The following is a 24,414-nucleotide window of genomic DNA, read 5'->3' as shown; positions in this document are numbered from 1 at the left end:
GTGGTTTTATCTTCCCTGTACTTCAGAGGGCTTTTGATAATAACCTGCCTTGTGGAGGAGGATGTGAATTAGTAAAGCTTAGGAGATCATGACGAAGATGGATGATGAAATTAAAATGTAAAGTTGTGTTAAATATTTATATTGTAGTCATATCCTACCCCAGGTTGCCTGTCAGGTCCCCCCTGAGAGTCAAACAGATGCAATGGCACAGGCTCTATTGCCAAGAACAGTCACCTTGATTTGAACAAGAGGAAATAGTTTATGCAAGGATTAACTTGAAGCACACAACCCCTCCTATTTAAGCTGATAGAACTACACATATGTTTAAAGTTAACTTCAACGACTTTGTTGTATTGGAGACCTCCCAAGGGTAGGTATGACAGACTGTAGATGGTGAGTGTCAAAGTAGGTGTTTCTTACGAGACCGCTGAAGTGTGTGTGGCAGAGGTGGGATCCTGGCGAGGTGTGGAGTTGCACACCCACGGATCGACGCGTGCAACATAGCGCCTATGTTCAAAGCAGCAGAATGGAGCTGAGATGAAATCACAGGCGAACACATTGATTTGCTGGTTTTGAACTGTATTGTGGATTTCCTTGTATTTTATGGATCTTCTTAACACTGGCAGCTGGAGAGGAGGAAAGAACGTTGCATGTTATCCCCAGTGGCTGCAACCCGCCAGTGTCTTGTTTTGAGCCACCTCCTAAACATCCACTTGCAAGTTGATTGTGTTGCTTTTTATGACCTTCTTTCACATGGAGTAACCCTTTTCTTCTCATGTGCAACCTGGAAGTGCATAGGATCTTGAAAACTGCAGGGGCCTATATGTCAGCCTCTCAGGTTATTAAGCATGTGATGTTCCAAGATGGTAGTTAATGACCTATTGTGGTCGCAATTCTTTCTGTCCTCTGAACAAGGAAAACTAGCAATGAGGACTTATTTGATACATTTGGTGTTGCAGAGAAATTGTGACTTCTTGTCTCTAGTAATCTTCCTGTAGTGTGTTTCAGAAGACAGCATGGACAAGCATACAGAGGATATACTGCAGTTTGGATTGGTAGGTGCTGTTTGTCAAGGAGGTCAAAGGTAGTCTGTGAAGTACTGGATTTGACATTCTGTCCATCTTTTCTGGTTTGCTCTGGCACTGATCAGTGCTTTTAACTGGGGTAAAAAAAAAAAAAAAGGAAAAGCAAACCAAACCTAAGGCATCTGTTTAATTTTTCAAGGGCAAACCACTAACCTTGGCTGTAGAATTCATATATCCCAAAGCCTGAGATTAATTTGTGCACATACTTCTTGAAGCAGATGCAAACATTATTTTTGGTTGCACAGTGTTTATTGGGTTTGGTGAGTTTTTTAACAGCATGTAAGAATTCATTTGGATACAGCAAGACAGGTTCCTAGATGATTTAATTTGGTATCGCTCCACTGTCCTGAAATGGGCAGTACTAACTTGTTACACCAACGGTAGATGTGGCCCTTCATATCTTGTATCAGTTTTCTTCCAAATAACAATCACACCTGCCCACAGTGATATTTAACATTACTCAATCCTTGTAAAAATGACAAACTTAGCATCAACACTAAATTGACTGTGATTAGTCACATATGTCAGCATTAACAAATGATGACACTTTAAAATGCCCTGTGTGCTTTTATTTAAAATTTTGTGTTACGTTGTGCTGTGCATTTACTGTTCCCCCAAGAATGCTCATTGTCAGGGGAAGTAATTTCACATCCCACCTATTTAGCAAATAGATTGTGAAAGTTGATCTTTGTTGGTTTGAGAGAATAATTTTTATTAACTTCAAAATAACTGACCGTCCTTATTTTAATCAGGTGCATGTGTCCCAGCCTTCACTGAAGCAGACCAGATTCTAAATCTTCATACCTTGTACAATTTCAATCCAGTCTGTTGTCAGCTGTAACTGGTTCTTTTAATCTTTTGTAGTAAATGTCAGGTAAGGAACTGACAGTTCTGAAGGTAACAATTTCCCATTTATCCACAGTCTGTGTAATACATGAGTGGATACTTACTGCCCGTGAATGACCATTGCTGTCAATCCAATTTAAAATCTGTTCTTTTCTATACTTCTGGAAGGATTCTGCCTGTATAATTTATCTGTAGGTTATAGAGTGGTAGTGAATTAAAGTCTATATTCAATTTATTAGTTGTATTTTAAATATTTGATCAGTGAGGCTAAAGATTCAATACCAATGTGATAAGTTATGAATATGCATTACAAATGACTGTAGTATTTGAAATGGATCAGACAAAAAAAAATCCTTACATTTGTGAGAAAATTATAGCTACACATATACTGCCTTTCAAGGCTAAATGTCATGCATTGTTTACAATCTAGGAGAGGAATGTAAGCCTCCAGATAGGAAAGAGAAGAGAAAGAGTAAGATCATCTCTTTGGTAAATGTCTGCAATACCTGGGGTGAGGCATGAAGAACCATAGAATCAATCACAGAATGGTTTGGGTTGGAAGGGACCTTAAAGATCGTCCAGTTCCAACCGCCCTCCTGTGGGCAGGGACACCTTCCACTAGACCAGGCTGCTCAAAGTCCCATCCAACCTGGCCTTGAACACTGCCAGGGATGGGGCATCCACAGCCTCTCTGGGCAACCTGTCCCAGTGCCTCGCCACCCTCACAGTGAAGAACTTCTTCCTTACATCTGATCTACATCTACCCTCTTACAGTGTAAAGCCGTTACCCCTTGTCCTATAACTATAGGCCCTTGTAAAAAGTCCCTCTGCAGCTTTCTTGTAGGCCCCTTTAGGTACTGGCAGGCTGCTATAAGGTCTCCCCAGAGCCTCCTCTTCTCCAGGCTGCACAACCCCAACTCTCTCAGCCTGTCTTCACAGGAGAGGTGCTCCAGCCCTCTGATCATCTTTGCGGCCCTCCTCTGGACTCGCTCCGACAAGTCTATGTCCTTCTTGTGTTGGGGACCCCAGAGCTGAACACAGCACTGCAGGTGGGGTCTCACCAGAGTGGAGTAGAGGGGGAGAATCACCTCCCTCGACCTGCTGGCCGTGCTTCTTTTGATGCAGCCCAGGGTCCGGTTGGCAGAAGGTGTACCTGGGCCAGAAGTGCTGCCTGTGGAACAGAAAGCCAAGGTGTGGAGATAGTGCAGCTAGGGTCAGTGGCAGAAGACCTGTGCTTACATATATACCTGCTGGGGTGTCTCTTCCTTCCCTACGTGGTGCAGTGTGGTGTGTACTATAGGATGAGATGGCACATAACGAAGCTGCTGTAGCACTGAAGATACAACTTTGGATTGCTCTTGTCACGTTTTAAACTCTTAAGCTGCCTTCAGCTCTCGTTCATAGAATGAAGCTTTTAATACTTGATTCCCTTTCTTGCACTCTGTTCTGTACATGCATGAAGAAACAAAGCTGAAATAAGGGTGTGAAAAGGCGTCCTGTATAAAGCAGGTCATGTCTTTATTTACTGTAGTACTTTCACTCTGTTTATGCAATGAGCTTAATGCTGCTTCAGGTGGAATAAGGCCTTATATTTGTATGTACACATCTGCAATGCTGTGTTGTCGTTCTTCTGCCTGTACTCCCATTGAATAGTAAGAACCAGATTTCAAAAAACAGGCCAAACATCTGGTAAAATCGGAAGTCTACAAATTTATTTTGAAGTATTTGTTCATGAGTGTCACAGATTTGCTAGGTGGTGATCACTGTTGAAAACCTGTCCCTAATTTATTATGTAAATTATGCCATTAGGTTAAATGGATCGACTTGTAAGTTAGCATGCTACCCAATGTGAGTTATGCTGGTAGAATGCATCCTGGTAAGACACACACATTTGACTAAATTATATTTACATTCTCTGCTCTCTTTATGTGATGGTCACCCCCCTGTGTGTCATCTGAATGCATTCCAGGTTATGTGGGAATGTCTTAGTGGCCAAATGTTGATTTCATTAATTTTCAGCAAGAGAAACACATCAAAAGCTAAGACACACAGGGAATAAGTGACTGGAAATGACAGTGCTTCATCTAAGGAAAAGGGAAAAAACCCAGGACAAATATTTATCTACTGTTTTGTTGAGGGATTCCTTTTCTTCTCAGACATGAAGAAATCGGTGCAAGACAAACATGCTAGCAGCTACTATCCGTGTTAGCTCCTTTTTGTGCTTGGTATCTCAAGGAAAGAAAAAAAAAGATTTATGACTCATTGTTTTCCAAGGATGCTGCTTCCTCTGCAGATATTTACAGGTTGTTTTTTAGGAAAACTTACAGTTTGCAAACTGCCCACTGAATTTCCATTTTTATTGCAGGGTCACATTATTACTGCATAATTCCTCATATAATCACATAGGTTCTGCATTTAATGCTCGATTAAGGAAAAAAATGCATTAGCTACTCTTAGAGTATTATGTCTTTTACCATAGATCTTTAAGATAACGTAGTGATACAACCTGTATCTCTGGGTAAGGCTGGTGTTCTTCAACCCCACTGCTCAGTTGAGACTGGAAGGTGTTGCCGTCCCCTCGTGTAAGCAGTCTTCTCTTTTCCGTTCTAGAAACATGGCTGTTCGTCTGGAAGAGCTCTAGAGTCTTCTTTGGAGCAGGAACCTGACATTTTGTACTGGAACAGCCTAAAAACAGCCTCAGGGTCATACTGTCACTTTAAAAATTAACGCATCAAACATTTAACACCTGGTAAGTACTGCAAGTGTTACTTTCAAAACTGAAAGTTATTTTCATTTGGAAAGCGTTCCAAAGCTTGACAGTGTTTCCCACATATTCGTACTGTCTTCCAACTGGAAAAATTTGGAAAATAGTAGTGAAGTACGTGCGTATGTCAGGAGGGAAAGCTCACTCTACAAAAGCCTGCAAACATGTTTGGAAGCAATCTTTTTCCAAGTACAGTTGAAATTAAATCTTATTTTTCTAATGAAAATATTTTTGTCAAAATTTTCTGACCTCTTCGAATTCTCCTACTGATGATGAAGCATGGAGGAGAGAATAAGAATTTGCTTTTCCTGTTTCTTCTGAACAACAAACCAAAGACTACAGAAAATGACATTAAAACAATGAAAATGGTGTTAGAATTGCAAAGCCAAGGATTTAAGCAATAGGAGATGAGGGAATTGAGGCTCCCATTTGACTTCATTCATCACTTATGCCTGAGCTGTCTTTGCCATGGGCCTCATTTTCTTTTGCATCACCTATTGGGTTGTTATTAACACCAAGGCAAAGTATGCATAAAACACATAAACACTACTTCTTTAGAAATACTGTAAGTTGACTGCACAAGAATAAATAACTGCATAAAGCAGAGGGAACAATGCACTGGACTTATGTCTTCCAGCTCTTATCTTTTCATTATACCTTTAACTTGTTTGCCTGCAGTTGTGTGTTTACACTGTGCTGTCAAAAGCCCCAGCAGTGGAGCTGTGGTATTTTCAATGGAGCCGTGGCAGACGTAGCTAAATTACTGGTGTAAAGAACCTTTGGCTTTTTTACAGTACCGAATAGATTTGTCATGAACACTTAGCAAAAATAGCATCTGGAAGGCCAGTTGGAAGCAAGGAAAAAGGGGAGGACCTTTGCTGCATATGAGTAGTTAGCTGAAAGGCAAAAATCTCTTTAGATTGGCAGCTCCTACCCTCAACAACTGTCCCGACAGCTCAGCAACACTCATCTGCTCAGCTTCCTGTTCCAGAAACCAGGATTTTTAGTCCTGTTGTTGCTGATGAGGTTAATGTATGGCTCACGGTAATGGCAAGTGAGCAATTGAATATTCCCCAGAAGGCTCAGCATTTGTTTTCTAAATAGAGAGAAAAAACAAAAGGGAATCCTGCTAAAATTATCCCTAGTATTATAAACAAATGCAAATGGCTGTGGGAGCTCTGGCTGGCTTTGATGGCCGGTTGTAGCTTCAAAAGGGGGTTAATTTGCCCCACTCTCACCTATAGGTGTCACTGCCGTGAATTAAACAAACTATAGAAAATTTCAACAGCAACTGAATAAACAAGCTGCGTTGAAATAGTGTTGGCTGAATAAATGACTAGTTTAATGGCATCCACTGGAGAATGGTTTTGTCAATACCGCTAATACTCCAGTATCGTAAATAAGGAGGTTTGGGACTGTAGTATCAGCATTTGTCAGATTATGGATTTCTCCTATATTGAAAGGGAATATAAAAGAGCCAGAATCAATGTAGGACAGTTAAAGCATGGTTTGCATGGCTGGGAGGCACATGATGAGGAGCAGGTTGCATGGTGTTGCCTTTATTGTGTGGCAAAGGCAATGCCTACGTTGGGGAGACCTAGTGCCTAATCTCAGCCCGCATAATCTCTGTCTGTTCTCTGGGAAAACTACCTCTGGGTTTTTATGGCCAGTTGGAAATGTGTGTCTGAGAACTTACTTTGGAGAAATGTCCCTAATTTTTGAAGCTTGCCTGTAGGGAAAGAAATTAGCGTTTATTTTATTTAGCCACTATTAAGCCTATTTATAGGATGGCCATTCAATTATCCCTACCTGGTATACAGTAGATGCTCTGAAAGCTAATTAACTAAGTAACTGGAGCAAATCCGCTATTAGGTATGCAGGGAAGGTAATGCTGACAGAAACCAACAACAGGGGTGAACAATTAAGCAGATGGACAGTTCTGCAAATGACTGTGGAATTTACAGTGGGAAATGTCTTTCGAAGGCAAGGGAGTTTTGCTATTTATTTGAATGGAGCCAGGATTTCACCTTGAGCTTTTGAGGCCAACAGGGACCATGGACATAGGTACTGTGATCTCCTGAAAAACCTGCATACTACAGCCTAGAACGGCTTACCTGGGATGCAAAACCCCTGGAGAAAAGAGTTCATGGGATGCAAACGCAGAAGATGGGGCTAAGGTGGTGTCAGATCAGGATCATCCAACCCTTGTTCTTGTGTGTTTTTTCTTGTTCCTGTCTGAGGGTGAGTAAAAGGTTATGCTGTGCCCTCAGTCTAACATGGGCGAAGCTACATAAGCTGTGAGAAAGGTTAATTTGAACATAATCATTCTTTTCTGTACTCTGTGATACAAATGGTTTTTAAAGCTTAAGTGCTTATTTTGGGGATTGACAATACGCAGCTCTCTATATTGGCCCACAAAAAAAAGTAAAAATAGATCGATGGGGATTGTGCAGATGTATGTGAATAATTCTTGGCAAAACCTGTTATATATTCCTCAAATGCTAAATCTTAAGACATTTCACTCTTTCTCTCATTTCCAGTTACATGTTTTGCTGCATTTAATCTTTTTTTATATGAGATCATTCTCAAATATTGCAGCTTGTGAATGGTTTTCCTGGTGCTGGGCTTTTTTTTTTCTTTCTTTTTTTTTTTTCCTTCTCTTAAAGCTTCTTGAGTGTCATAAATATTATTTCTATAGTTGAACATCAGATGGATTACTGGAATTAACAATGTCTGTGTCCTCAGTCATTTGCTGCTGTTGTGCTATGTCCTTACTGGTGGATTGTGCGAAGTGTGTTTGAAGAATGTTTTCCTCTTTAACTTGCTCAGATATTTTTCTGTTCATACACACAGGTTTCATAGCTGAAACTTTCAGCATGTTTTGAAGGCAGCCAAGAAGGAACTTTAATGGCTCTCCTGGAAGTTGTTCAAAAACCGCTCCCATTGACTGCATCGGATATTGTATAAGGCCCCAAAAGCAATTTCCAGGGATGTATAAGGTAAGAGATGATAATTTGAATACTGAAGGCCTGTATTAAGAATGCTTTTGGAAGGTGACATTGAAACTTCTAAGTGTATCTTTTTGCCCTACAAAAAAATGTATCTAAATCTTAAACTTCCCAGGTCAGTTCTTCTCTGTGTTAGTTTGGGTCCAGCACATACTGTACCCTGCTCTGTGGCTTTCCAGAAATTCTGGTACCCAGCCATTAGTTTAGATAGTCCCTTTTCCCCAGGGTGTAAGAATTATCTGCCTTATGCTCGAAAAAGTAATCATAGAAAAACTATTTCAAACTCCAGCACTCCCCAGCACTGGCTCTTAGTGAACCTCCTCTCCCCCATGAATCCAGCTTGGGCTCCCTGTACCTCCTGCCAGGGTCTCACTGTCCTCAACAACAAAAAAAAAAATCGTCTGCTGCCTCGACAAATGACTATTTCCCATCAGAGTCACTCGGACTCTGAGGTGTTTTTTTCATGTGTGCTTGCTTTTCCTATTCTAATAAATCCAGCCTTGATCAAATCATCTCACCAAGCTACAAGGAGTCTCTATTACCCATACGTAAGGAACAAAGCAGAGATAATGCTCCACCAGGACACACTGAAATCACAGCTTATTCTCTATAGGAATATTCTAGTTCCTGCTCAAATCTGAGTTCTTGAGCACTATTTCAGGCTGCTTCTTTTTGGGACTACCTTAACTTTAAGCTCTTGAATGCTTTGATTTCAGGAATTGTTTGGGATTTTTTTTTTTTTTTTTTCCCCTCTCAAGTTAATTGTTCTCACCTCTGATTTAACTTTTCATCTTCTGCACCCAGACTTTTTCAGGACACAACTCCTGAAGCTATTGTTCCAAAAGCTGGACTACAAGGTTACTTTTGCCTCCGAGGTCACACTCTTTTTGCAGGTCTATTAACAACATGACCTCAGGAACACTTGAAGAGTCAATCATTAACTCAATATTAGAATATAAGCCACCTCTGCTAGAAATTACTGTCAGAGGGTAGACAGCCCAGTAGGTAGGATGGAGACAAACTTCAAGCACTGTCCATAGAAGAGCATTAGTGTTACAGTGGGGTTATACTCTCAGATCTCTAGATGTAAGGACTCATCGTGACCAATTCAGGGTGACCTTTGTCAGCCACCAGTCCAGTACACCTGCTGCTCTGGAGTAACAGGAGTCCTCAGCATTTCCCGAACATGGGTAGTTTATAAATTTCCTGTTTGACTTTGCCTTGCTCTTGCCTTTCCCCTTGTTCCAGACTCCACCTTTGAGGTGACTGTATTATTGTAGTGTTCTTTGTTTTGGTACAGTCAACATTCCCTGTGCATCCTAATCATGAGTGCTTGTAGTAAAAAATTGGACAGATCGCCTCTCCTTCATACCAGTGGCCTGGCTGCTGTTTTTCATTCAGCAAAAGAGTGTGAATGATCTCCATCTCGTATAAAAGTGAGCATAATTTGGAGTGTGGGGAAAGTGAATCTTTCCCCAGGCTGGGTTTTTTACTGTCTGTCTTGTGATTCTGACTGGAACAAACTAGTCAGGCGTGTTTCTTGTCTGTTTGAGCTCCAGATGAAGAAATGACATTTATTTTCTCCTCGCACATTGCCTCGTCAAGGGAAGTGTCTTTATTCTGCAAGTGGCAAAGAAAAGATATTATCGTTTCATTTTGCATACAAGGAGGTTGCTTGGTGGAAGAATTGTTCCGTTGGATTTTTTTCATCTCTGCGTGCTTAAAACTCACTTTTACCATGTCTCATGCTCTGCCCAACTTTGTTGCCTCTGTGCTATACACTGTTGTTGCCTCACGTCCCTCACTGTGACTCTCAGTATTCAAGTTTGATTTGAAAGATACCTCCTAAATTTGAGAGACCAGAATCCTGTTGGATGAGCATTTTTGCACCTCTGGGAGAAGTGTCCTAGTGTCACATTGGCTTTAAAATCAAAGCAAACTCTTGATAATACTTTGTGCATGCAGTCTGTCTTTATAAACCTGTAGAATGTATGTGTGTTAGCCCTATCTTACAGATCTCTATACCCTCCTGGTCTTCTATCTACATTCTCAAGACTTGTTCTTACCTCTGGGGAAAAAAAACCAACTACATACTGTATTGACATTAGCTGAAAAGGTAAATACTGAGTACTTCTGAAAATGTTGGCTTCTCCTCTGCATCCGTGTGGTTGCTATCCTTTGGGCTGTACTGCCTCCACTAGCTAATTCTTTCTTTCTTAAGTCTTTCTTCTTAGAAGATTTAAGCTGTCTCCCTAAATTTGCTCCTAAACTCTTTCTTAAATAGGAAGAATTATTCAACAGTACAAATTTATAAAAGAAAGAAATGAATTCAAGCAAGAAGTTGACCGATGTTTCTTGTGAGGGGCTGTTGTTGTTGAGTGTGATATTTGCACCAAAAGAAGAAGTGGAAAAAATATGACCTTCTGCTATGGTGACCGAGTATAGAAACATTCTTAATTCCAAATTGAAGTGGGTACAAACAGCAACTCCACTTGCAGAGCCTCCTCGAGGGAAGCAGTTTGCAGTATGCCCTTTCACAGGAGAGGAGAAAACCTGGCTGGCATTAATTCACGCTTTCTAGACACAGCAGCCAGTCTCTTTCCTTTAGCTTATGATGATATCTTTGGGCAAAGTCACTTACGCCACAGTGCATTAAAGGCCTTGTATAAAGGGTATTGCATTACCATATTGTCATGAATTTAGAGTGTTTTATTGCAGCAGAGAGATTATTAGGAAGTTCCTAGGGAAAAAAACAGCTTCAGCTGCATCAGGTCCAACTGATATAATAGCAGGTGCCCCCACGGCTAAGGCTATGGCTGTGGTGAGAGCTATTGAATTGTGTTGTCATTGTTTATGGTGTTTTAGGGTTTTTTCGCCACCTTTTTTTTTTCTTTTGCCATCTTTTTTTTTTCTTCTTTCCTTTTTTCCCTTCATACTACCATCCTGGCTCTGCCAGAGTACTTGCTTTCAAATGCCTTCAGAACATCCAGTGTAGCAACACTTGTCATAGGTACAGTGATCATCCTTGATCACAGCACTGTGTTGGAGCTATGTGGTTTTTTGTTGGGTTTTTACATGCTTGAAAATGGCATGCAGATTACTGGTGAATCACTCATTTTTTTATAACACGAATAAAGTTGTCACTTCAGTTCCTCACAACACACAAGCATTGTTGATGCTTAAGTTTCCTGAAGACGTTATTTCATTAGACAGAGTCTCCTCACGCTCTATACCCATTCTGATTAGAACAGTGATTTTTGAACTCCTTATAAAGACTTCAGGAATGTTCCAGTGGTGATGCTGGTCCCTTGAGAAATGCCATGGAAGCAGACTGCTGCATGGACTTGTCTGGTGCCTGTTATGGGCTTGCCAAATCCGCTAGCTCGATAGTTGAGGCTGCTGCAGCTCCCTTTTCCCAGGTGCAGCCTGTAGCGCTGGGAGGAGCAGGTCTGGGTTCCCTCTTTGTCTGATTAGCTCCCAGGGAGGGGGGAGTTCCTTGCCTGTCAGTTTTCCTCTGTGCTCCTTTCTGTGTGTGGAGATGACCATTTTATCACATAACCTAACACTGCCTATGTAGATATGCAGAGCTTCTCTATGTAAAAGGAAAACACTCGCTTAGTTTATCTGCTGCAACACCTAGCCGTCCGTGGTCACGAGGGCGACAGTAAATGGTTGTACGTTGAAAACACCAGACTGAGTTGCCAGAAAGAGTTACTAACCACCGGCCTTTCTCAGCTGTACAAGTCATGCTCTAACCTCCAACGGTTCTTGCTTCCTCTCTGTTTGGAGTTACTTGATTACTTTTAAAAGACTTTGTGGAAGAATAGTCAGGAGCTATATGTATCTTTGCATATATACCTAAATATTTCAGTGTAAGAGTGCTGTGGAGGTCAGAGTACTGATAGCAGCACCCAGTGCCCAAAGCTGACCAAATGTTTTCTGTACTTTTCTTGCTGTGCTTTGCTTGAGTAATCAGGACAATTCTCTGTTAGGCATAAAATGAAAGTAAATGATTAGAATAAAGATGTGCTGAGCTACTTGACAAGACTTGAGTACAGGGTACGGAATCTGTGGGTGTTTGGCACAGCCCCAGCACTGCAGATATTTTAGCTCTTGCTTATTTTTGATTCTGTTCAAATATGACTTACCTTAAAAAAAAAAAATTAACTGCAAAGCATCTGATGTTACACAACAGATATTCATAATGGAAAAAACGGTATGACAAAGCTATAGGCATGAGTTGTAGGGCTCAAGTAGTGTTCTGAATTATCCAGGCTTCAACTCATTCTGGAGCACTCAGGCAATAATTGGTCACGTACAGAGTGGTTTGTTCTATCAAATCACCCTCTTTCAGAGAAGAAACCCCCAGAGATGCTTCAGAGGCACAAGCCACAGAGCCACGCTGTCATTGGTTCCGGTCACTTATAATCCTTTGTGGATTTCAAAAGCAACTAGGATGGGATGCTGAGGAAAGCAATAATACTCCCAGAGGGATTGACACATGGAAATCCTTCCTAGGGACAAAGCAGCAGACCACCTCTGGTACATCTCTTCCAGTTCAGTACCCAGCCCCCAAATTCCCTTTTCTCAGGATCCCTGTGAGACGACACGGTGATTTAGAAACTGTATTCCTTTTTTTTTTTTGCATCCCAAGGGATACATTTACTTTAGGTGAACATTTCACTCACTCACTCTGCTTCTGGCTAAAATAGTAGTGAAAGGGACTGAAAGTGGTGGCAGAGAGCCCTTCCCATCCTGCCCATCCCAGGGTGCATTTTAATGCAGATAATTTGGAGATATCCTGGGATCCTTTGCCAGGAGCATGCACACAGTGAGTCCGGTGGTAGCAGAAGCAATCTGTAGCTCTCCAGGGTTGCCTAGTTAAGTTGTCAGTCCATTATCAAACTTTGTTTCTCAGTTGCAGGTCTAGGCTGCAGGCATCACATCTGGACCAAGAGGAAGAAATGAGTCTCTCATGTGTGGGCTGCTGTTAACTATCAGTGCAAAAACAAGAGATGAGAAAGACGCAAGGGTTTACGATAGTAACTGCTAGCAGACAGCTGGGATCAGCTGAAGTAAGGAAACCGTTAAAAAGGAATTGCAGCATCAAAGCATCATTTTTCACTTTGTAAATTCAGCTCCAGTATTCTACAGTGTCATTTGTCCTGAAGATTTGGATTCCTGTGCCGCATCACAGAGTGCTAACGTCTCTAGCAGAGGGATCTGTCACTGAACTGCAGGCATCTCTAGGGTGTAAAACAACAACAGCTTGATGGCACACAACAGCAGTTCAGGAAAAGCGTAAGAAAGAAGTTTCAGTAAAATAAGAGAGCAGTTGGGAAGGACTGTAGGAAGGGTGTACAAACAGAACACAGCATAATAGGCCAAGCAAGCTGCATCTTGGTCATGTTCTTACCTTTAACATATAGGATTCTAAAAAAAATTGCTGTAAGTACTGGACTGGGGTGAACACACAAGCTTTGCAGATCTTCATAGCTATCACCTGGTGACAGGAAGCTGTCAAATGAGAAATGCAGTAGTGGTTACAGTAGACACTGAAGAGGAACAGTGAAAATGATGAGCATTTTCATGAAAGGAAAGACCCACACCCCCTTTCATAATAAGAAAATCTTTTGAGTATAGCCCACACATGGTTTGGAGGCGGCTGCTTTGCCGATTATTGCAAGCCAAAATGTTATATCAGTACACACCTACTTAACAATACCAGTTGGGTTAATTAAGGGAAGGTTACTTTTTGGTTCATATGTCTTTTCAAAAGTGGAATAAACAACAATCTTTATTCCCTTGGGAGAAAAAAAAGTGCAAATTCTGCCAGCTGGTTTGTAATATGAGAGTGCTTTACATGGTGTATTTTCACAGCTGTCTTATCAGTTTCCTAAAATGAATCAGGGTGGAGCAAACAGTTTAGGAATGTCATGAAAAAAGGATTTGGAGCTTTGCTGTGGTTCATGATAATGATGCCCTCTTGGGATAGTGCATCAGAGTTGGAAGATCCTACTGGAGATAGGAATAATGCTTTTAAAAACATTCTCACACAGAATTCAGCAGCTATTGTGCCTAAAGTCTGGATGGAGACATTCTCTTCAATCTTTATGGTGGCTTGACTTGGAGCAGTTTTCAGACAGGAGGCATTTCTACATCTCCTGCTGTGAGATTCACTTCTGCAAAGTGTGGCAGTTTCTGCCACTGTAACTCGTTTCAGTGGGAGCTGAGGGATCTCCAAACTTTCTGGACCTGGGTCCTTGCTAGATCTTAGTTGAGATCATCAGCTCCATCTAAACCAACCACTAAAGGTCAGGTCTTTCCCCCACTGAAGATGGTGGGAGAACCCTGACTGATTTCAGTGGGTTCAGTATTGTAAATTAAAAACCAGAAATACAGGGAAGGAAGTGTTTCAGTGCTGTTATGTCCAGAAGAAGTTAATGTGCTGTTTCCCTTTCATCAGTGTTGCTGTTTAGTTAACAAAATAACCACTCAGACCAGCGCTCTCATACAGCGCTTTGGATTTTGGTGTAGGCAAGCAATATAAAAAAATCTATACTGATTTATTGTGTGAGTTGCACAGGAGACGTGCTCTGCTGGAAAAGAATCTGACATGTTCTGTTAGCACTGCTAGGGGTTAATGCAATACATGGGACTATTTTAGCAGTTTCACTAAATAGCATTTATTCCATCACCGCTAAGAGTTAGTGTATTTGACAGAAACAAATTGAGTGAACCACAGCTTTTTCCTTTCATAAAAATGATTATGACTAAAACTGTACTCTTTAAAATACAGCATATTAAATCAACTTATCAAACTTCTGACAGTTTTACTTTAAGTAGCCTTACTTATTTTGTTGGCTTATAAAATACTTATCATTGCTTTAGTACTGGTATTTTTCTGAAGATTTCCCAAGTCTGATTGTGAAGGTAAGCAATGTTATCTTCCTTACAGATACCTCAGGTGTCTGCTGCAAATTGTTTCAATGACCTACCAACACACGCGCAAAAGAACATGTATGACTTACATCAACTTTATAGTGTTCTGAGTTAAATGTTTTAATGGTAAGATTCATGATATTCTGGGAGAAATTTTTAGAGTTAATAATTTTCCATGTACCTGAAAAGCTTAAGACATGGTGATCTAGAAAACAGTAATTTGCAGCAGGCCTTGTGTCTTTCTTCATCCTGTGTGCAAAATACTGCTGCTCCAATTTGTAAGTTGCATCTGTTTTCACAGGCCTGCTATGAATTTCACAAGGAATCTCCAAGTCATTAGCCCAGTGCCCAAAATCGGGCCCAACTTTATCTATTTTATTTATGACAAATGCTTACTGTTCTTACGGGTCTCCATGGATGGTGGCATCACAGTCTTCACAGGCAGTCTATTTCAATGCTTAATCATCCTTGCAATTAGAAAATTAGTCCTAATTTCTAGTCAGAATTATCCTTGTTGCATTTTAAGCCTTTGTCCTCTTTGCTACAGTCATGGAGAACAAACATTTTTTTACGTCTCCTGTTGACCTTATGCATGCATGAAGGTTGTTGTAGTCTTTTCTTTTAGGCTAAACATGCTAATTTGTTCATTCTCTCAGGGCATAAGAGGATAGGCGGGATAGGCAGAAAATAACACAGAAACTGGTCATCTTTTTCTGGTACTTCAGTTTGGACAAGATTTATTAGTAGAAGTAATGTCTTCTGATTGGAGTAATTAGAACTGTGAGGCAAGTTTTTGGGGTGCACAACCCCTTTAACAGCAAACTTTGAACTCTGCAGAAGTAGCAAAAGTTAAAAAAAAAAAAAACAAAAAACCCCAAAAACCCAAACCCCACAACCCACCCACCCCCCAGAAATCTTTTCTAATTTTTGCAACTATACTAGTTGGTCTGCTAATGAGTCTTGTCCTGCCTGTGTCTTGAGACCATCACAGCAAAGTACCAATCCATATATAGTATCCTTCCAGAATGCTGGAACATACATTACAAAGGATAATGTGCTGGAATTTTAATGAATGGACACAGACAAACTGGAAATGTAGTTTTAGCTGCTCTCAGTATATCTTTATCTTTATTCAGGACCATAAACATCACAAGTAATCCAAAATTGTTACAGCAGCCACTGAACACAGCCCATAAATAGCTGTGCCAAAGCCGTAGAAAATGGTGTGAAGCTTTTCCTACCCCAAATGAACATTTGTCTGATTGCCATCTGCAGTCATTAACAGTGATCTTGTGAACTCTTAAAAACTGAGCTAAGTTGGTCCTGGTATAATTCAATGGGGAAATACCAAAAGCTGGTATTCTAGTTTGGTCTAGCGTATATACAAATGCTGGTATCTTTTGTCTACAAAGAGGATGCTAATTCTGTAACATTAACAAAGCAGAAGGTACAATTGTGAGGATTTTTCTTTGTTTACAACCGAGTACTCTCTGATAGGTGTACCCCAGTGTGCCAGAGGTGCATTATTTCAGTCAAGATGTTATCTTGATCACATGCAATCATGAAAGCTCCTGTAGTGCCTCTCAAGAGGAAAATGGTGAGATTGGTATTGTTGCCAAATTATGAGCTGCATAAATACATCCTCTTTTTCAAAATTGCAATTATAGTTTGACATACAGTGTTCTTCTTTTAATAATGGGTGTTTTCTGTTGAACGGACACAGAATTCTGGACTAAGGCATGTGCATTTGGTTGGTGGATTAAGGAATCTCACTCAGCTACCTATTTTCAAAAAGAAAACCTGCGAAAGCATCAGGCAGCGTTTGAAAAGTTTTAGGGTAGGAGGAAACACTGGCTAGAGAGGGGACGTGATCACCCTACTTAAAAGCACTCTTTGCTTGCTGCTACCAAAACAACACTCTAACATCTTGTCTAACACCCTTCTTTCACAATGTCATTTGTTGCTCTATTGTTCTTGTTGAAAATTTCTTAAGGACAGTGGGCAAGACCTTCCGCGAAGGGTCTCTGATCACAGAGAGTAAAATCCTTCTGGAGGTCAGTAGTCTCCTGTTCTGACAGACCTTTGGTGCACAGCGCAAGCCTCATCATCTCTTGGCCAAACACCTTTTCACTTCTTCTAAGACTCTGGCTTTTTTTCTGTGCTTCCATCTGCTGCAGGAGGGAAACGGGAACGGCTGTGAGTTGCTTCCTGTTACAGGCAGGACTGTTTGATGTAGGTTTGGTATGCTGTGGCATATGTCACCAGCTCTTTGTTTCCACGTAGCCTTTAACATTCCTTTTCTCAGTGTCAAAAGGAGTTTTGGGGTTTGGTTATACATATTTCTGAGGAGACAGAGCTCTGCAAGCAGAAAAAGTTTTATCAGTGTTGGCTTCTATTACTGAAAGAACTAGAACCTGGGTATTAATTCTGAGATTCCCAAAACACAGTTCCTTTCATGTTGCCTGGTCATCTCACTCCAAAACAGGTGTATACAGGACAGTAAAGCTATTTTTACTCATCCTGTTATTCTTTTTTTCTTCTCTGAAGCTCTGCTAGCAAGCCCCGATTTCAGCCATTACTCAAAGGGTAATGCTGGTGTTAAAATGCAACCCTGGTGGTAGAAGGGTCATAAAGCACACATTTATTTAGCTTTAGACAAACTAGAGACAGTTATCCACAGCTCAAGGTGCTCTTGCCAAAAATTGCAAAAATTAAAATTAAACAGCCAGCAAAATGGAAATCTCCCTTTCCTTCTGCAAAAAACCAAAGCTATTTCAAAACTCCCCAGGCTGCACAAATAGATATGCCTTTTGTTAGTTACTGAAGGGATGGCAGACCCTGTGTTCTTGTAGTCTGCTGAAGTGTGAAGAAAAGCGGTGTCTCACATTTATGGGATTATACTAGAATATTTTCTCCACAGGCATATATTTCTTAGATAACAAATATTGTAAGCAGTATTTATTTTTTATAGGGTCACACTTAATAGAATCCATCTAGGAGATGATCTGATGGTATATATGATTTAAAAGACTGGGTGTTTTTGTATCTTCCTGTAGGGATTCCGGCTATTTAAGAAACAACATCTTGTTTATTACAGCCAAATTTTTTCTTTGCTGTTGTGCAAACTTCATGGCAGCTTGCAGTACAAACACACAAAACATAAAGAGTTGATTGAGGTTTTATGTGAATTTCTTGGCTCCCTAGTTCACCAAAGAGATGTTTGAACAAGTGGTTCTAACGCTAAGGGGCTAGATGTAATAAGGTGTGGATGTGACCAAAATGGAACTTGGATTGGATTTCTGGACCAAAGTCAGGAATGGTGATCCTGAAAACTCTGCCCTCATCCCTTAGCTAATCTTTGAAGACTTTACATGCTATAGGTGATTTGTGTTGATATTCTTGAAATACCTATAGTTGTGCTTCTGCATAGGCACAGACCAACCCAGTCTTATAGGTCTGGGCAGTTTGGTGCTTCATTTATACCGAAGCCTGAACAGCCGAGATCCAGCAACTAAGCGTGCCTGTGTCCCCCAGAAGGCATTTTCAGAGCAAACTCCCGACGTTCCAGCAGGATCTGGCTCCTTGCAAAATGCAAGGGAGGCTGTCATCGGTGGAAAACAAGGATGCTTTCTTTTCAGTCCTCTCCTCTGCCTCAGGGACTTCAAACCCAAGTATTGACTTGAAGAAGTTGCTTGCCTACTTGGGTTCTCACTCAGAAGGCACCCAGCTAATGCAGGTACGCTGTACACACAGCCTGTGTAGTGTAAATACTTTGGAGTCACGTGTGCCTCAGGAGGTCCCAAAGCCACCAGTGTTGTGGGCTGCCACAGGACTTGGGGGAACCTTTCTGCGTGCTTGCCCGTGCTGAAGCATCTGCTTTTGGCCATGGCCAAATAGGGTAGTGTGGGAAACGGACCCTGCGCTATTGCTCTGGTGTTCTCACACATGACTAACACAAGTTCTGGATTGGATGCAAATAACTAAATATTTAGTCACTGTGGCTCCTCTCTTCCCATTTGGAAGCTGGTCTTTTGCCGTTATCTCATTGCCTTTGACTTCTCAGCTCTGTACTGGAAGTGTCAGATCCTCCCTCTCTTTCACAAACCTGTGTCTTGAAATCTGTTTTCTTAGGAATGATATGGGTACATATATAAAGCAGTTGACATCAGTTCTGAGAATATTTTCTTGTAGGTGGAACTATTATTCCTCCGTGGTACTGTAGCTGTGCACAGAGTCAGTGATTTGCTATGCTAATAAGTTGCTGAAGGAAAAATGGGAATTTTTCTGGCTATGTGTTCCCCTCTAGTATACGTGGTTTAAAAAGGCTAAAGGGCAACAGAAGATAAGCAATTACAGAAAGCACTTCTGCTGGAAGTAATGAAAGAGACAGGAGGCTACAGATTTAGATGAAAGTATTTCTGGAAGATTTCCTTACTGTTGTGGGTTTTTTTTTTTTTTTAAAGTGCTTGTTGCACTGTTTTATGTGGTGCCACTCTCCTATGAAAGCAAAACCCAAGGACTGAAGTTACAGATGATGTAGATGACATATATTCACTCACTCTGATCCAAGCTTAATTCCAAAAACTCGGCATCTTGGTTATCAGCTCTGCTAACAAATACACATAAAAACCAAACGAGAGCTACCTCCGATTTTTATTAACACTTCCTAGGTAGGATTCTTTCTATTGCAATTTATTTTTTGTACAAGTAATTTTCCTGACTCACAACTGAAGATTACCCTGTTGCTTAATTATTTGGTCATTAATTTGGCACTGTGGGCAGATGTGATGTAAAGCTCTTAACCATTCCGGGGTTAGACGGAGGCAAGTAATCTGCACCCAGAAGGTTTAGCAAGGCATCCATCCCAAGGGAGTGTAGATACTTTTAATTAATTTAATTAAGGGGAACATTTTGTACTGGACTAAAAAGATTATTTTGTTGACTAAGACCTCAGTATTAGTTTTCTTAAAGGGAAATAACTAGATAAAACCCGAAATTCTTTACCATGTACTTTTTTTGTGCAAAAATAATGTTGATTTTTAGTTTGATGAGAAAACCAAATTTCTGTCACTATTATATTTCATTCAGAGTGGACCATTAAGCAATGCTGATATGCTGATTGGATCGCTAGTTGCAATGTGTATCTTGAGCTACTTAGGTAATTTAAATAAATGTTTATATTAGCTTTAACAGGTAATGTAGCTTTTCTCTTCCTGCATGTTCCTTTGGCACCTGGTCTTCAACTGTCTGTCTGATCTCTTGCAGGGGGAGCATGAGTGAAAGGTTTTGGTTTTCAGGTATTATTCCCAGAAGTCTCCTTTTTTAAGACAAAATAAATAGCAGAAGGCCGTGGGGGTGTTTTCACGGCACAGAGGTGTGCCTACACGCACGGCCGGTACCCGGCGCAGCTCCGCCTCCGCGGGCAGCGCAGGGGCACTGGGGCCGGGCGCGGTGCTCGCGTTCCCATCGCCGGGTTACGTGTCATCGCCGCCCCCCCCCCCCCCAACAAAATCCCTTCGCTCGGCCCCGGTCCCTTCCGAGCGGTACCTGCAGGAACAGGTTCAGCAGTCGAACGCGGTTTTAACGCCTCGGCCCTGCTGGAGGCGCTGACAGACGCCGGAGCCGCTTGAGGTCTGTTTCCCCGCAGCGCAGCCCGGCCCACGGAGCCGCCCGCGCTCGGCTCCCTCCTTGTCGGCAGACCCTTCCCGCGCCATCCGTCGCCCCGCAGCCTCCCGGGCCGTCCCCGCCCTCAGCGATGGGGTCCGGGCTCCCTCACGGCAGGAACCCGCGCCCACCGCCTCCCCCTCACAGGGCAGCTCCGCGCCCACCCGCCACCGCCACCGCCTCCCCTCACGGAAGGAGCCCGCGCCGCCGCCGCCTTCCCCCCCCTCACGGGAGGCGGTCGCGCCGCCACAGCGCTTCCCCCCCTCAACGGGAGGAGACCCCCGCCCCGCCCCACACACGGGCCCGGCGGCGCCGCCGCCACAGTGCTCTCCCTCCCGCCGCCCGCCTCCCGCTAAAGTTTCTCCCGCTCGCCGGGCGCGGGCGCTGCTCTGGCCACGCCGGAGCCTGCCGGCGCCCTCCCGCTCGCTCCCGACCGGGGTTTATCACAGGCGGCGATCACGGATGTGATTAAGGCGCATCCCGCCGCCGCCTTCCGCAGCGACCGCGCCAGGTACGAGCGGCGGGAGGGCGAGGAGCGAGCCGCCCGGCCCCGCCCCGCCCTTCCCGGGGAGACCGCCCCCGGCGCAGGTTGCGCTCGGGCGGAGAGGGGGGTGGGCGCGCGTTTTGCATAGCCACACCCCCACCTCATGAATAACCAAAGAAGCCCCGCCTCTCCCGCCTGCTTCACCTCCGAGCGCGGCGGGAGGGAGGGAGGGAGCCTGGGGGCGCGCGCGCCCGCTCGCCCGCCCGCCGTTTCCCTTCCCCCTCCTTCCCTCCCTCCGCCCGCCCCGCCCGCTCCCCTCCCCCCCGCGCGCGCGGCCGTCAGCTCGGTCGGCGGCGCGCTCCGAAGCTGAGCGAGCGGGGGGCGAGAGGCGCGGGGGCCGCCGCTCCCCGGGGGAGGCCGCGGCAGGCGGGCGGGCGGGCGGGCAGAGAGGAGAGGGAGGGGAGCGCTGTGGCAGTTGGGCGGTGAGGGAGCAGCGGAGCCGCCGCCGCTGAGGAGGGGCGAGACCGGCCGCCCCCCACCCCTCCTCGTCCCCTCCCCTTCGGGAGCGCGCTCACCCCGGCGGCGGCGGCTCCCGGCGCCGCGGCGATGTGGTGAGAGGGAGGCGCCCCGCGCTCGTCAGCCGCGGCCGCGGGCGGTGCGTCTGTGAGGGGGGCGCGGGCCGCCGGGGAGCCCCGCCACGCCGTCGCGTCAGGTAAGGGCCAGCGGCCGCGGGGCGCCGTGTCCGTGTGTCTGTCCGTCCGTGGCCGCGTCCGCCGCCCCCCGTGGCCGCGGATTAGGGGGGGGGGGGGGGGCGGCCGTGAGGGGGGGGGGGCGACGCCCGGCGACATGTCGGCGTGAGGCGGGGAGGGGACGGGGGTGGCGGGGAGCGGTGTCTGGGTGGAAATCGCGGCGAGACCCCCCCCCCTCCCGCCACGCCCCCCCCCCCCCCCCCCGCGCGGTGCCGCACACGGGGGGGGGGGCCGGGCTGAGCCCCGCACCGCGGCGGCGGGGGGGGGGGGGGGGGAAGGTACAAACCCCCGCGACCGTGACAGCGGGGCGGGGGTCGCCGGGCGTTGCTCCCCTCGGGCGGGCTGGGCGAGCCGGGTTCGGGCTGAGCGGCTCACGGTGGGTTTGTTCTTCCTGAATAAAAGTTGGGGCAGCAGCGGGGAGCGTTGGGAGCGCCAGCGGCTGTAAAGGTGGGGTCGGTGGGAGCTTGCGCGCAGGTAGAGTTTCAGAAATGCCATCTTTTCAATTAGAAATCGCCTGTTTGTAAGAGAGCGGCGTGCAGTCTTAAAAGGTAAGTGGTGAGTATTTGGTGGGCACATCACGTGCTGCAGAATTCAGCTCCATCCCTTTAAACGCTAAGGGAGGGTGTAAGAAGGGATTTTTCTTGCAGAATGGCCCCTTATTTACAGGGGCTGTGCTGCAGGTAGCACGCACGTGAGACAAACACACACAGCCCGCCGCTCCCTGCCTGCTGCTTCTGTAGGGCTGGAGAAAAACAAGGGTTAAACATCCTCCCTCTTATTCCTGCCATAGGGTGAGTAAGGAGTGTGGAGTCTAATGACACACAGTATCTTTCTATTACAGGCGTGGGTTGATTGTTGGGGGCTAAAATGTAAAAAAGAAATGAGAGATGATGAGGCAGGCAGCTTCTCCCAGATGTATGTTTTGCAAGGAAAGGACAGATTCTCATCCCCGTTTGTGTTGGGAAGTTCAGGAGCATATGTTAGACAGTAAGCTGGTTTAGAGAATGATGCATCGGTGTGGATTTGGGGCTTTTATGCAGGTGAAAATAGCGTAAGGAAAAATGAGATATCTGGAGAAATTAAATAAATTATGAAGGTTAATTAGTGCTGCTGGGGATTGTAGCATAGCTACAGTATACTGAATGAAGGCAAATTAATGTTGAATTGGGAGAAGAACAAGAAGAAATACAGCAAACGTGCCATAGAGAACAACAGCATGGCCATGAAACCCTGCTTGCAGCGTTTCTCAGGTTGGAGATTGGAATGGTTTCTTGAAAATGCTAAAGGTTGGGTGTTGTCTATTTTTCTTACTTAATCCTCAAAACTTAAATACCAAACCTACAGCAGAAAACATCCGTTCCTAATAATGTGAATTAAAAAGAAAAAAAAACAGCTAATGAAATAAGCGCCTTTTGGCGAGAACATATTGAAGAGAATTTGCTAGCTACAGTCACATGAGGCGTTCTTATTGGAGAGGCACCTTAGATCATGGATACTTTGTGTAGCGGTATGTTTATCTAGAAAATGTATGATGGACATGCAGTTGAATTATGAAAGTACAATATATTGCAACTTGCCATAATCAAAATGCCATTTTTTGATTCTGCAAACAAACTATCGGCGGGGGGGAGGAGCAGTAGTGCTTAGGGAAAGACTATCTTAAACTGGTTGAAGTCTGTGGGCATTATGACTCTGGGGCTTCTAAAAAAATAAACTACTTAGAGTTGTGCTTCTTTTTTGTAGGAACTCTTGCTAAGTGCATGATAAATGCAAAAGACTGTGCATACTCCAAACTTAGCACCAATTTCATGTGAGTGGAGGGGAGTGGTAGGGCTGTATCCTGTTTGGATCTAGACTGTGGTCATAGAATGTTGAAGCATACTTGCATGCAGATTTAGACTTGTAATTACAATGTGAATTACTGGTTACATATTCAGTGTGACTGGATGACTAATATAATTTTATAAAATAAACCCCTTATCAATATTGATTGCGTTGTAGCAGTTCCTGTCTTGTTCTCATCTTTCTGTCTTTTCCATTGGTTTTCCCATGGTCCTGTGTGGGCTTGTGTTTTTTTTTAAACTGAAATCCATATTCTGGACAAAAATATGTCTTCTGAGATACCTAACAATTACCTTCTAATATTTCAGGTTACATACCCTAAATTTAGTTTCAATTAAACCTTTAGAATACAAGTGATACATATGTTGATGTTGAGAAATCCATGAGCATACCTGTTGTGTTCAGTGAATTTTTGAAAGATTAATTTTTTTATGTAACATTACAGACAAGCATGCCTAACTTTGTGCTTGTAAATTCTCATTTATTAATATTAATGTCCATAAATGCAAACTGTATAAGGCCCAGATGTGCGTCACGTACAGTGTTATGCACTCTGTACACTAAGTTCTGCAGGTTTGGGGACATATATGTATCTCTCTCTCTCTCTCTCTCTCTCTCCCCCCCCCCCCCCCCCCCCCCCCTGCCCCCAGAAGAACACTTGATCTGCAAGGCCTTCTTTGGTTTGCCTGTGACACATTTGAGTTTCATTAGTATAGAATCTTTGATTTTCTTTAATTTCAGGATGCTCGTTAAAATTGGTAATAGTATATCTTACTTTTTTATTGGGTAGCAAAAGGAAAACAATAAGGCAGCCAGAAATCTCTAAAACAACTCCTTGGTACATTAAGAAAGAAAAAAGCAACCTGCAACCCTCCCAACTTTGTGCATGGTTTTTCTTGTTTAAAAAAAAAAAAAAAAAAGGAAAAGGATTATATTCCATCTTATGTTTTATCTAAGTTTACCTTTTCTAGAGGTGGTTAAACTTGTGATCAACTGAGGGGCTAGTAACACCTGTAATTCCACACTGTGA

General features: G+C 43.6%; 1 protein-coding gene across 13 annotated transcripts in view; it reads left to right on the top strand.

Annotated features, from left to right (window-relative positions):
* Positions 1-24,414, top strand: part of TANC2 (tetratricopeptide repeat, ankyrin repeat and coiled-coil containing 2) — a 290,145-nt gene that overhangs the window by 12,812 nt on the left and 252,919 nt on the right. For 9 of the 13 annotated variants that reach the window (XM_030021416.2, XM_030021420.1, XM_030021407.2 and 6 more), the window contains exons 2-3: positions 4,542-4,680; positions 7,549-7,694. The gene's annotated coding sequence lies outside the window, so the exon portion shown is untranslated. Of the gene's footprint in view, positions 1-4,541; positions 4,681-6,581; positions 6,937-7,548; positions 7,695-21,232; positions 21,506-24,414 lie in introns of those variants that run through there. The other 4 variants (XM_030021412.2, XM_030021417.1, XM_030021410.2 and 1 more) reach the window with 2 other exon arrangements.

The sequence above is a fragment of the Aquila chrysaetos genome, chromosome 8, assembly GCF_900496995.4.
Source record: "Aquila chrysaetos chrysaetos chromosome 8, bAquChr1.4, whole genome shotgun sequence".
Taxonomy (NCBI): domain Eukaryota; kingdom Metazoa; phylum Chordata; class Aves; order Accipitriformes; family Accipitridae; genus Aquila; species Aquila chrysaetos.
Note: the sequence above shows the minus strand (reverse complement) of the source record. Positions and strands in the feature narration are given on the sequence as shown.